The sequence below is a fragment of the Aquarana catesbeiana genome, linkage group LG09, assembly GCF_042186555.1.
Source record: "Aquarana catesbeiana isolate 2022-GZ linkage group LG09, ASM4218655v1, whole genome shotgun sequence".
In the NCBI taxonomy this organism is placed as follows: Eukaryota; Metazoa; Chordata; class Amphibia; order Anura; family Ranidae; genus Aquarana; species Aquarana catesbeiana.
The window spans coordinates 89,649,408-89,660,701 of NC_133332.1; the positions used below are offsets into that span (position 1 = coordinate 89,649,408).

At 42.9% G+C, this 11,294-nt stretch overlaps 1 long non-coding RNA gene across 1 annotated transcript in view; it reads right to left on the bottom strand.

Annotated features, from left to right (window-relative positions):
- Positions 1-10,033, bottom strand: part of LOC141107910 (uncharacterized) — an 88,756-nt gene extending 78,723 nt beyond the window's left edge. The window contains exons 1-2 of the long non-coding RNA XR_012235984.1: positions 9,810-10,033; positions 2,445-2,500 (exon numbers count right to left, since the gene is read on the bottom strand). This is a non-coding gene — a long non-coding RNA (uncharacterized lncRNA). The remainder of the gene's footprint in view (positions 1-2,444; positions 2,501-9,809) is intronic.
- Between the last annotated feature and the right edge of the window lie 1,261 nt (positions 10,034-11,294).

Consider the following 11,294-nt stretch of genomic DNA (forward strand, 5'->3'; position numbering starts at 1 on the left):
CGCGTGCGTATTACGTACGATCTGTGAGCGGATGAAGGAGCATCGAAAGCGCCGATCGTGATAACGAAGGTAAGATCTAAACTTGGGCCTATACTGCTTCGAAATTGAGGCCTATATTGTAACTATATTAGGAGAGTTTCGTCTGACATTAGGGTTTGTCTTGTGTTGTGTCTTGCAGATAAAATGGATGGCTTCAATGACCACAACTTCCTCCCCCTGTTCATAGACAAATACAGGGAGCTGCCCTGTCTGTGGCAAGTGAGACATCCCCATTACAACAATAAACAAAAGAGGCAGGCAGCGCTGGAGAAACTGCTGGAGTTGGTGAAGCCGGTGGTCCCCACAGCAACCATCCCCTATTTAAAAAACAAAATTGGTGGCCTGAGGAGCACTTATCTTAGGGAGCGCAAGAAGGTCACAGATTCCCAGAGATGCGGAACTGCAGCAGATGACGTTTATATCCCCAGGATGTGGTACTATGAGAGACTGAGATTTCTGTCAGACCACACTGAAGTCAGGGAATCCCTCTCTACTCTTCCTTCCACTCTTCCTTCCACCCCAGCTGAGGCTTCCGATGTCCAACCTGGGCCTTCCAGCCAGGAAGAAGTGGAGGAGCCCAGCTGGAGCCAGGTATAGCATTCTTCTACAGATTTCTGGTCAATAAATAAATTATGTTTACTAGATGTTATTATTGATCACTAATTGATGATTGAAAAAAGTGTTTTACATATCAATAGACAGTAGTGGGCAAAAATAATTGGGACAAGAATGAAAAATGCTGAGCTCAGAAGGATAGTCTGTTATATTTGTTAACATTCAATTTGCAAAAGTCAGGAGGTGAAAATTGTGTGTGATTGATGAATAAAAAACTAAAACTATGTCCCTTTTTCATACACAGGAAGACCTCAGCCAGGAGGAGGCTGTGGAATGTGGCAGCCAGGAGGAGGCGGGGATTAGTGGCAGCCAGGAGGAGGTGGGGCTAAGTGTCAGTCAAGAGAAGCCTGGGACAAGTCGCAGGTTCCTCCCCTCCGCCTTCCATACAAAAGGGCGAGGAAGACGACTCCCATGCAGAATTCTGCGCTCAGGCTCATTCAGGAGGCTTCTGCGTCCCTCCGAGCCTTACCCACTCCTGAAGAGGCCTTTACCTGCATGGCTGCCACAAAACTGCAGGGCATACAGGAGAGTCAACGCCTCCTGTGTGAGAAACTTATTTATAAAGTCCTAACTAAGGGGGTGAGTGGGGAACTAACACCCAAGACCGACGTGATTGAGTTGGACCATCCTCCTCCTCCTCCTCCTGCTGCCACAACTCCACCACCACAGCCACAGCGTGGAAGGAAGCATGGAAAGAAGACCAGAGAGTGATTGCCCTGGGTTCAGTCTGGTCTGACAAAAGCTGCAGTCTCTCGTATGACCACAGCCTGGGGACACAGATGTCACCTGCTGCTTTCTGGATCTCTGGGACTTCGAGACCAGACTGCACCACCTTAGATATGGACTCCTCAGGCCACCAATTTTGCTTGAAAATTATTGATGTCTGCCCTGGGGGTCCAAGGCTTTGCCAATTTCTGCAGTTTATCCAGCGTTGCCTCCCTCTTTGTTTAGTTGTGAGCCCTTAATAAAAAATTTTGGGGGGGGAAATTATACTCTCCTGTGTGTTTCCATCCAAAAATGACAGTTTGTTGGTGACGATTCAGGTACATTTCTAACATAAAATGTGAAATTAACAAGGGACAACAACACCAAACAATCTCCTACAGATTAAATATAACAACATATCAATGGTGTTGTGGTAACTTGACACAAAAAACACACACAAAAATTTTCTGGAGTACAAATAAAAATCCCTTAAAAACAAAAACAAAAAAACACCAAAATTATGATGTCAGATGTAACAAATCAAAATATATTGAGGGAATCCCGATAAATAGTAAAGAAATAAGTTTGTGAGAAGTGTGTGTGAATATGAGCAGCAAAACGACTTAATTCTTGTCACATTATAAAGAAGAAGAGAGTGCGCTGTATTAAACCATTTTTAACATTGCAGCGTGACGAAAGTGCTATATCCATTCCGAATGCTAATTTTACCAGACTGAGCTGTTCCGTGTCGAAATTTCTTCTAAGCATGCGTGGCACTTTGTGCGTCGGAACACAACATCGGAATTGACGCGATCGGATTTTGTTGTCGGAAAATTTTATCTCCTGCTCTCAAACTTTGTGTGTCAGAAAATCCGATGGAAAATGTCCAATGGAGCCCACACACGGTCGGAATTTCCGACAACACGCTCCGATCGGACATTTTCCATCAGAAAATCCGACCGTGTGTAAGGGGACATAAGACTGGGATGCTATTAAAGTTCATGCGCATGTAAAGGCAGCTGTCCCAATACTTTTGACAAAATAGTTTATGTTAAAGAAAACATAAAAATGACGAAGTTACTCACCACCCTTGTATCGTATCTTGTATCCTGTTAGGTAGTAGGAGAAGCACAATGAAGACCTATAAAATGATAGTAAGCTATGAGTGACTGACACCAACTGGAATTATAACATGAAACACAAAGACATGGCAATATTACAATACATTATAGTGTGTCCCTCTCCAGCCCCTGAACCCGATATGTAGACGGACTTTACTATGCCGAGGAATCTTCACAGACTGATTTTTATTTCATTTTGCATGGGCTTTAATCCAAAAAGCAAGTGAAAAAAAAACACAAACCAACTGCTCTGTGTGCACACAGCCCTTATCTCTGATCTGTTCTGTTAAAGCTGAACTCCGGACACCACACAGTGGGGCTGTGCCCACAAAGCATGGATCAACTGCCTAAGGGTTCAGCGAGCCAAGCTATATTCACCTAATCCTCCAATCCTCCCCTTGTGCGGTGGACTATTCCTAAAATACATCATAACGCCCATAGACCAGCTCTAGACATGAAGACATTAGGAACGGTCCACTGTTGGTCATGGGGGGAGCTGTTTTCTGGAGGATTGAAGGATCGGTTCAGTATAGGCTTTGTGTTCAAGCCACTCTGTCAATCTTTAGTACAATAGGTAATAACCACACTCATATTTACAATAAACTAATGGAGGTAAAATAAAAAATTTCAGTAAAAGACTTGCTGCTAAGCACTGTTGTGTGTTCCCACACCACAAAAAAAAAGTGCAGGGCTAACTTACTAATCAATAACTTAACAATAATGATGAAACCCTCAAATGTATGGAAATCTCAATAAACTTCAATATTATCACAATACCGGTCTCTGTGATATGTAACTTCACATTTAACACACATCAGGGACGTGCGGTGAGGTCGGTAGCTGGTAAGGCACTAACTGGTATCAGAGTCAGATACACACAGATTACAAAATGCAAGAACGTTAAAGCTAGAGCAATAATTCTAGCACTAGACCTCCTCTGTACAGGAAGTCCCTGAGTTATGAACACAATAGGGACTGTAGGTTTGTTCGTAAGTCGAAGTTGTTCGTAAGTCGCAACACTGCATTTGTAATGCCCCGTACACACAAGCGAATTTTCCGTCAGAAAAAACTTGGATGGTTTTTCCGATGGAATTCCGCTCAAGCTTGGCTTGCATACACACAGTCACACAAAAGTTCTCGGAACTTTCGACCGTCAAGAACGCTGTGACGTACAACACTACGACGAGCCGAGAAAAGTAAGTTCAATGCTTCAGAGCATGCGTCGAATTGTTTCCGAGCATGCGTAGGAATTTTGCGCGTCGGAATTTGTACAGACGATCTGAACTTTTTCCGACCGAAAAATTGAGAACATGCTCTCAATCTTTTGCTGGCTGAAATTCCGCCAGCAAAAGTCAGATGGAGCATACACACGATCGTATTTTCCGACCAAAAGCTCTCATTGGACTTTTGCTGGCGGAATTTCCGATCATATGTACGGGGCATTAGTGTAACTTCCGTTCGGAACACTGCATTCGTAAGTGTAACTTCCGGTCGGAACACTACATTCGTATGTGTAACGTCTGCCTGTGCATGGATGTGGGATGTTCCGGGCGCTTGTTATGTTATCTGGGGCTCTTCTGGCCATGCAGTACATGTAGTACTGCAGTATGGGATGTGTCCGGAGGTATCCAGGACCAGCATGGAGCAAAAGTGGCCGGTATTTGAGGCTGTTCGTAAGTAGGAGTCATTCGTAACTCGGGTGTTCATAACCCGGGGACTGTCTGTAAGTCTTCTACCCATAAACCCATGTTTTTTCCTTGTAGTTAAGAGGGCTGCGCTGGAAGGGAGCATTTGTCTTTTAGACATATGCCCCCTTCCATGATACTGCAGTGAGAGGCCAGCCTCCACTGCAGCATTTTTATTGGACAGCTTGGACCAATGGTACTTTACCACTGGCCCAAGGCTCCAAGCTGTCCATTGAGCTCAGTGCCCCTGACAAGAAGTGAGAGGCACTTTGAGCTCATCCTCTCAGTCTGCTGCAAACAGAGTGTGCCAGCTTGTATTTAAACTGGCTGCTCTGTATGTAGCTTTGTGTCACCCAGTGTTCTCATTCAGACAGATTGAGGGGCTCTAGGATGTTTGTCTCATTCAGAAGAAATTGCTTTTCCAGTTTATTCAACAGTTGGTAAAACCCAGGTTGGAATATACGCTTACTGGGATTTTTTTTTTTTTACCAAAAAGATGTAACAGGAAGACACATTGGCCTAAATTTATGATTTTTTCAATTTTTTATTGAATATGTTTTATAGCAGAAAGTAAAAAATATTTTTTTTTTCAAAATTGTCAGTCTTTTTTTTGTTTATAGTGCAAAAAATAAAAAACACAGAGGTGATCAAAATACCACCAAAAGAAAGCTCTATTTTTTGGGGAAAATAAGACACAAATTGTATTTGGATACAGCAATGCATTACTGCACCCCAAATGACCCCTTTTTGGAAATTAGACATTCCAAGGTATTTAGTAAGAGGCACGGTGAGTTTTTTTAAGTTGTAATTTTTCCCACAATTCTTTGCAAAATCAAGATTTTTTTCTCTCTTTTTTTTTCTTCACAAAATTGTTACATTAGCAGGTTATTTCTCACACACACCTTTTGCATAGCACAAATTACACCCCAAAACACATTCTACTGTTCCTCCTGAGTACAGCGATACCACATGTGTGAGATTTTTACACAGCGTGGCCACATACAGAGGCCCAACATGCAGGGAGCACCGTCAGGCGTTCTTTACACATATAAAAAAATATATATTGATGCGCTCTAATCAATTCTCAATCAGTGCACAAATTACTCCAAAGTAAGTTCAAATAAGTGTAAGTAAATATAGCCGTCAACACCGTGCATAAATGCATGAAAATTGCAAAAAATTCATGTGATAAACACACTAAAATGTGCATATATAAGTGTACCAATATAGTGCAAAATTGCAAGAAATTCCATGTGATGAACACACTAAAATGTGCATATAGGTGTATCAATATAGTGCCACCAAAACATACTATCATAAAATTGCATAAAATCACATGTGATATACACGCTAAAAATAAAAATCTGTGTATAATATACAAATGTCAGCTTTTGTTAATTAAAGGGGTTGTAAAGGTAAATTTTTTTTTTTTTTTTAAATAACAAACATGTTATACTTACCTTCACTGTGCAGCTCGTTCTGCACAGAGTGGCCCCGAACCTGCTCTTCTGGGGTCCCTCGGCGGCTGTCTCAGCTCCTCCCCGCAATAACTAACCACCTTAATGCGAGCTCTCTCGCATGGTGGTTAGTTATTGCGGGCGCGCTCCCGTGATACAGCCGGCGGCTATAGCCGCTCGCTGTATCACTCGGCCCCGCCCCCGGCGCTCCGCGTCATTGGCTGTGATTGACAGCAGCGCGAGCCAATGGCTGCGCTGCTTTCAATCCATCCACTATAGCCAATCAGCGACCAGGCTGATCGGCTGAATGGAGGTCGGGAGCGAGCGGCCGAGTTTCGAGGTGTCAGGTAAGTAAAACGGGGGGCTGGGGGCGACGGTATTTTCAAAAGTTTTTTCACCTTAATGCATAGAATGCATTAAGGTGAAAAAATTTATACTTTTACAACCCCTTTAATATTATAGTGGGTATTATATTGCAGTATAGGGTATAATAAAGTTGATCACAATTCCTATGATTTAAATGAATAATGTTAACCCGACAGTCCATCCATCATTGAGAATACGGGGTTAAATTATATGATGATTAACAATCCTGATATTAACTTCAAACATCGGAGCTTTTCAAATTTCTTTTTCCCAAATAGACAAGTGTTGAGTAGCGCTTTGTTTCAGTTTGTGTTGATCTCAGCACGAATTTAGTTATGCAAAACAAACAAAAGTATCATTGCGCAATGAACTAAAGTAACAAAAAGCAGAGAGAATAAAACCACAATGATACACTCACAAGGGCCCGGTATATAATAGGCATAAAAGGTTAGCAATCACCCGCTGTGAACGGGACTCTTTCAAAGAGCCGCTGCTGCCTTACTGTTGACTCGGAACAGCCGTATGTGTCACTGGCTCCTCCGTGTTCTATATCTTGGTTCTCTTCTTGGGGTAACAATCCTAACCTCTCTGTCAGGGGATGAAGTAGTTGATACTGTTTTTCCTTGTTTAAAATTAACCTGCCAATTGAAAACCTGTTCTAATTGATAGCCATTAGTATCTCTCAGATACTTTCTTTTTTTCCTGTTTAAGTTCTATATCTTTCTGCTCTAATACCTTGTTGAGTTGCCTAGTTAGTATGGCAAATGGGACTGTATCTTTAAATGGTTCCAATAATAACTTGCACTCTGCAATTTGTTGATTGATCATAATCAATTTTCTCTGTTTCCTTTTGAAGGCAAAATGCATTAAATCCATGCCTTTTTCATTAAAAAATTGGTGCCATTCATTCACTGCATCTTGGTCTATTAGGCCATCACTAATGGGAACTTCCTATCTTAATCTTCTGGGTACTAAATTTTCCTTGATATACTGCTCATGAGTAGCTATATCCCACCATAAGCTGACTTTTTTCTCCATCAAATGACCAAACTTTCTAAAATTAGTATCTAAATCACCCATCTCTGTGTTAGGTGCAATAGAAAATGCATTTTCTAGATCAACCGTGCGTTTTTCAATAAAATCAAAAATTTCCATAACTGCTGCTGTAGGTGTTAACTGAAATAATTAGTAGTGAGAAATAAAAAAAAAAAAAAAAAGAGTCCCGCTCACAGCGTATAATCTATGAGGCATAATTAGTCTTTTGAACATGTAATTTTTTTCTACAAGTTTCTGGAAAATGTATAAAGAAAATGAAAATGCATTTTTTTTTTAACACAAAGTTGTCCATTTATACAATACTTCTAACACATAGCATGTACATACCAAAAATTACACCCCAAAATAGATTGTCCTACTCCTCTAGAGTATGGCGATACCACATGTGTGAGACTTTTACACAGCCTGGCCACATACAGAGGCTCAACATGCAGGGAGTGCCATCAGGCATTCTAGGGGCATACATTTCAAATCTAATTTGACTACCTATTACACTTTTGTGAGGCACTCTATTGGCATGGATATGGCATGGATGAGAACTGATGTGGCATGGATTAGCATGAATGGGGATGGATGAGCCGTGGATGGGGTAGCTGAGTATGGATGGGATGACTAAGCATGAATGAGTATGGCTGAGTATGGCTGGGTATGGCTGTGTACGGCTGGGTATGGCTGAGTATGGCTGGGATGGCTGGGTATGGCTGAGTACGGATGGGATGGCTGGGTACGGGTGAGTACGGATGGGTATGAATGGGATGGCTGGGTACGGCTGAGTGCGGCTGGGATGACTGGGTATGGCTGAGTACAGCTGGGTATGGATGGGATGGCTGGGTATGGCTGAGTATGGCTGAGTATGGATGGGGGTGGATGGGATGGCTGAGCATGGATGGATGGATGAGTATTGCTGAGTATGGATGGATGGATGAGCAAGGATGAGTATTGCTGATTAGGGATGGATGGCTGAGCACGGATGATTATTGCTGAGTATGGATGGCTGGCTGAGCATGGATGGATCGATGGCTGGCTGAGCATGGATGGCTGGCTGAGCATGAATGGATGGATGGCTGGAGTGGGCACCAATCAGCGCTGTGGGCACTACACATCCAGCCCACAGCGCTGCAGCAGCATCTGATCCCTCCCCTCTCCCCTCTCTGTACAGATCGGTACAGAGAGGTGAGAGAGGAACCGGATATGACGCCGGTTTGTTTACAGGTGATCGCTCCGTCATTTGATGGAACGATCACGTGGTAAACAGTCGCTGTCAGCGGCCATTTACTGTGATCTGTGATGACCCAGCGGTCACTGATATTCCTGGGTGCGCGCCCCAGGGGGCGCGATTCTGGGAGGACGTCAATGTATGCCCTCCCAGAGTTATCGAGCCGCGCTGTAGCCATCATTCGTCATTCATTCGCAGTTTTAAAAATAACAAACATGTTATACTTACCTGCTCTGTGCAGTGGTTTTGCAGCTCTGATCCTTCCCCCCCCCGGCTCTCCTGGCTCCTCCCCCTTGAGCAGTGCCCCCCTCTTGCCCTGTGGGCACCACTGTGTGCTCGATCCTGAGGCGCTGCTCTATGCGTCCATAAAACACATAGAGCCTCGGCTCCGCCCCGCTCTCTCCTCATTGGCTCACTGGCTGTGATCAACAGCAGTGGGAGCCAATCGGCTCCCATTACTGTCTCACCCAATGTAGAGGGAGTGTTCCGGGACAGCAAAGTCTATCGTGAACATCGCGGAATTGGAGGGGGCTCAGGTAAGGATTGGGGAGCTGGGGGAGGGCACATCACACAGAATGTTTTATACCATCATGCTTGGAATGCATGACTGTAAAAAACCTTCAGTGTTTAAAACCACTTTAATGTTTACATATTGTTATACTGTTAAAATATTGATTGTCTGAGTTCATAAGAGGCATTTTTGTCATATTTCAGGATGTCAGTAAAAAAATGTGCTCTGTCAGTAAATGTTCCATGTTTACTCAGTAAAAAAGTCATGGGGGGGAGGGGGGTTGCCAATACAGGCTCTAGGAAGTGTTGCTTCCCACCTAATGCTAAGCATCCATGCAGCACAATAGTGGGAGGGAGGATGTACATTATTTTACAAATCTTTTGGCAGGTGACACAGCGCCTGTGTAAGATTATTATCTGTGTATCTGTCTTTTTGACTGGACTTGTCATTTAACCCCTTAATGTCGACACCTCTTGGCCCTTTAAGGGGTTTCTGGTGCCAGGAGGTGGAGCGGGGTTTATGATCATGTGACCGTCATGATTCGCCGTCACAGCAGTCACATAATTGGAAAGCTCCCGATCGCAAGTAGCGATCGTGAGCTTTCTGTTGGACGCCGATAACTGCACCGGGAGCGCACACAATGTGCTCTCGGCACAGGTTTGTTTACTTCTTGGTACGCAAATATGCAGCCTCTCAGCGCCAGTGCCCACCCGCCGAAAGGCTGCATATTTGTGTACTGTCCATGCAGCACAATAGGGGGAGGATGAGAATGTACTTAAGTAGAATGTAATTATTTAACAAATCTTTCAGCAGGTTACACAGAAGCTGTGTAGGACTTTTATCTGTCTATTTGACTGAACTTGTCCTTTAATGAAGCAGGTTTATGGCCGGTACAACTATACACTGCCCCTCTGAGAGAATTATTATGAACAACCATGCACAGATAAGTGTTAAAATAAAAGGACGTGTTACCTCCAGCCAACCATCCAAATCTACCTACCTGCAAAAGAGAAAGACATGTGAAGAAATGTTTCTCACCTGACGCCAAGGAACTCCCCTCCTCTTGTGGCTAGAGCGGTCAGAAGAAGCTGACGACAAGGAGACTCGTCTTAGGGGTCACCAATATTAAGTTGGTCTTCCAAGGAAGGACATCAACGCCAATCAGCTTTCGTTATCTGTGTCTGGTTTATTCAAAATACACAATGTCATCAGACAGCTGAATGCAATGTGGTGGTGTACAGATTCACAACTTGCATATTTATACACATAATGCTGGCATGCTACACCATGAACATATTACAAGATAAATGGAATTTTCCTATCACATATTTCACAATCATCTAGACTATATCAACTGTTAGCATGCTCTCATCACTTATTTCTTAGCCAACTATTTGTTTATGTACACAATTAATCAAAATATCGATTACAAAACATTATCTAAATAAGTGTCACAATGACCTGGAATTTCCCAACTCACATGTCAATATTTCTCAGAACATAACTTCTGTAGCCAAATTGGGTCATTGACAGTTGAACACCCCCTAGTTCCAATTACTCAGGGAACACAGTTCAAGAATTCAGAAAGACACAGAAAGACATGTTTCATATGATGATGGATATTTGGTAAAAGCTACATAATTATATATTTTTATTCCTTGATACAGAAGAACTCTTGAACAAATATCATGGAATATAAGTTTTAAAACAATATATTCTAAATATAATATCTCCATGTTTGAGTCAACTTATCACTGTAGATAAGAGTTCTGAGAGATATATGTGGTTTGGAGCTCATAACCGCTTGCCGACCAGCGCACGCCGATGTACGTCGGCAGAATGGCACTGGCAGGCAAAAGGGCGTACAGGTACGTCTCCTTTAAGAAGCGGTGTCGCAAGCGCACCCTGGAGGCGTGCGCGCGCGCCCGCCGTGGTCTCCGTGACCGCAGGTCTCGCGGACTCGATCGTGTCGCGGAGAGGAAGAACGGGGAGATGCTTATGTAAACAAAGCATCCCTTTCTGCCTAGTGACAGGACAGTGATCTACTGCTCTGTGTGATCGAGAGCAGTGATCCCTGTCCTGTGTATTCGATCCCAGCCCCCTCACAGTTAGAATCACTCCCTAGGACACACTTAACCCCTTCACTGCCCCCTAGTGGTTAACCCCTTCACTGCCAGTGTCATTTACACAGTAATCAATGCATTTTTAATCGCACTGATCGCTGTATAAATGACAATGGTCCCAAAAATGTGTCAAAAATGTCCGATATGTCCTCCATAATGTCGCAGTCCTGATAAAAAATCGCAGATCGCCATCATTACTAATAAAAAAAAAAATTTAAAATAAAAATGCCATAAAACTATCCCCTATTTTGTAGACGCTATAAAGGTTACGCAAACCAATCAATATTATGCTTTTTTTTACCAAAAATATGTAGAAGAATACATATTGGCCTAAACTGAGGAAAACATTTTTTTTTTAAATATATTTTTAGGGGATATTTATTATAGCAAAAAGTAAAAA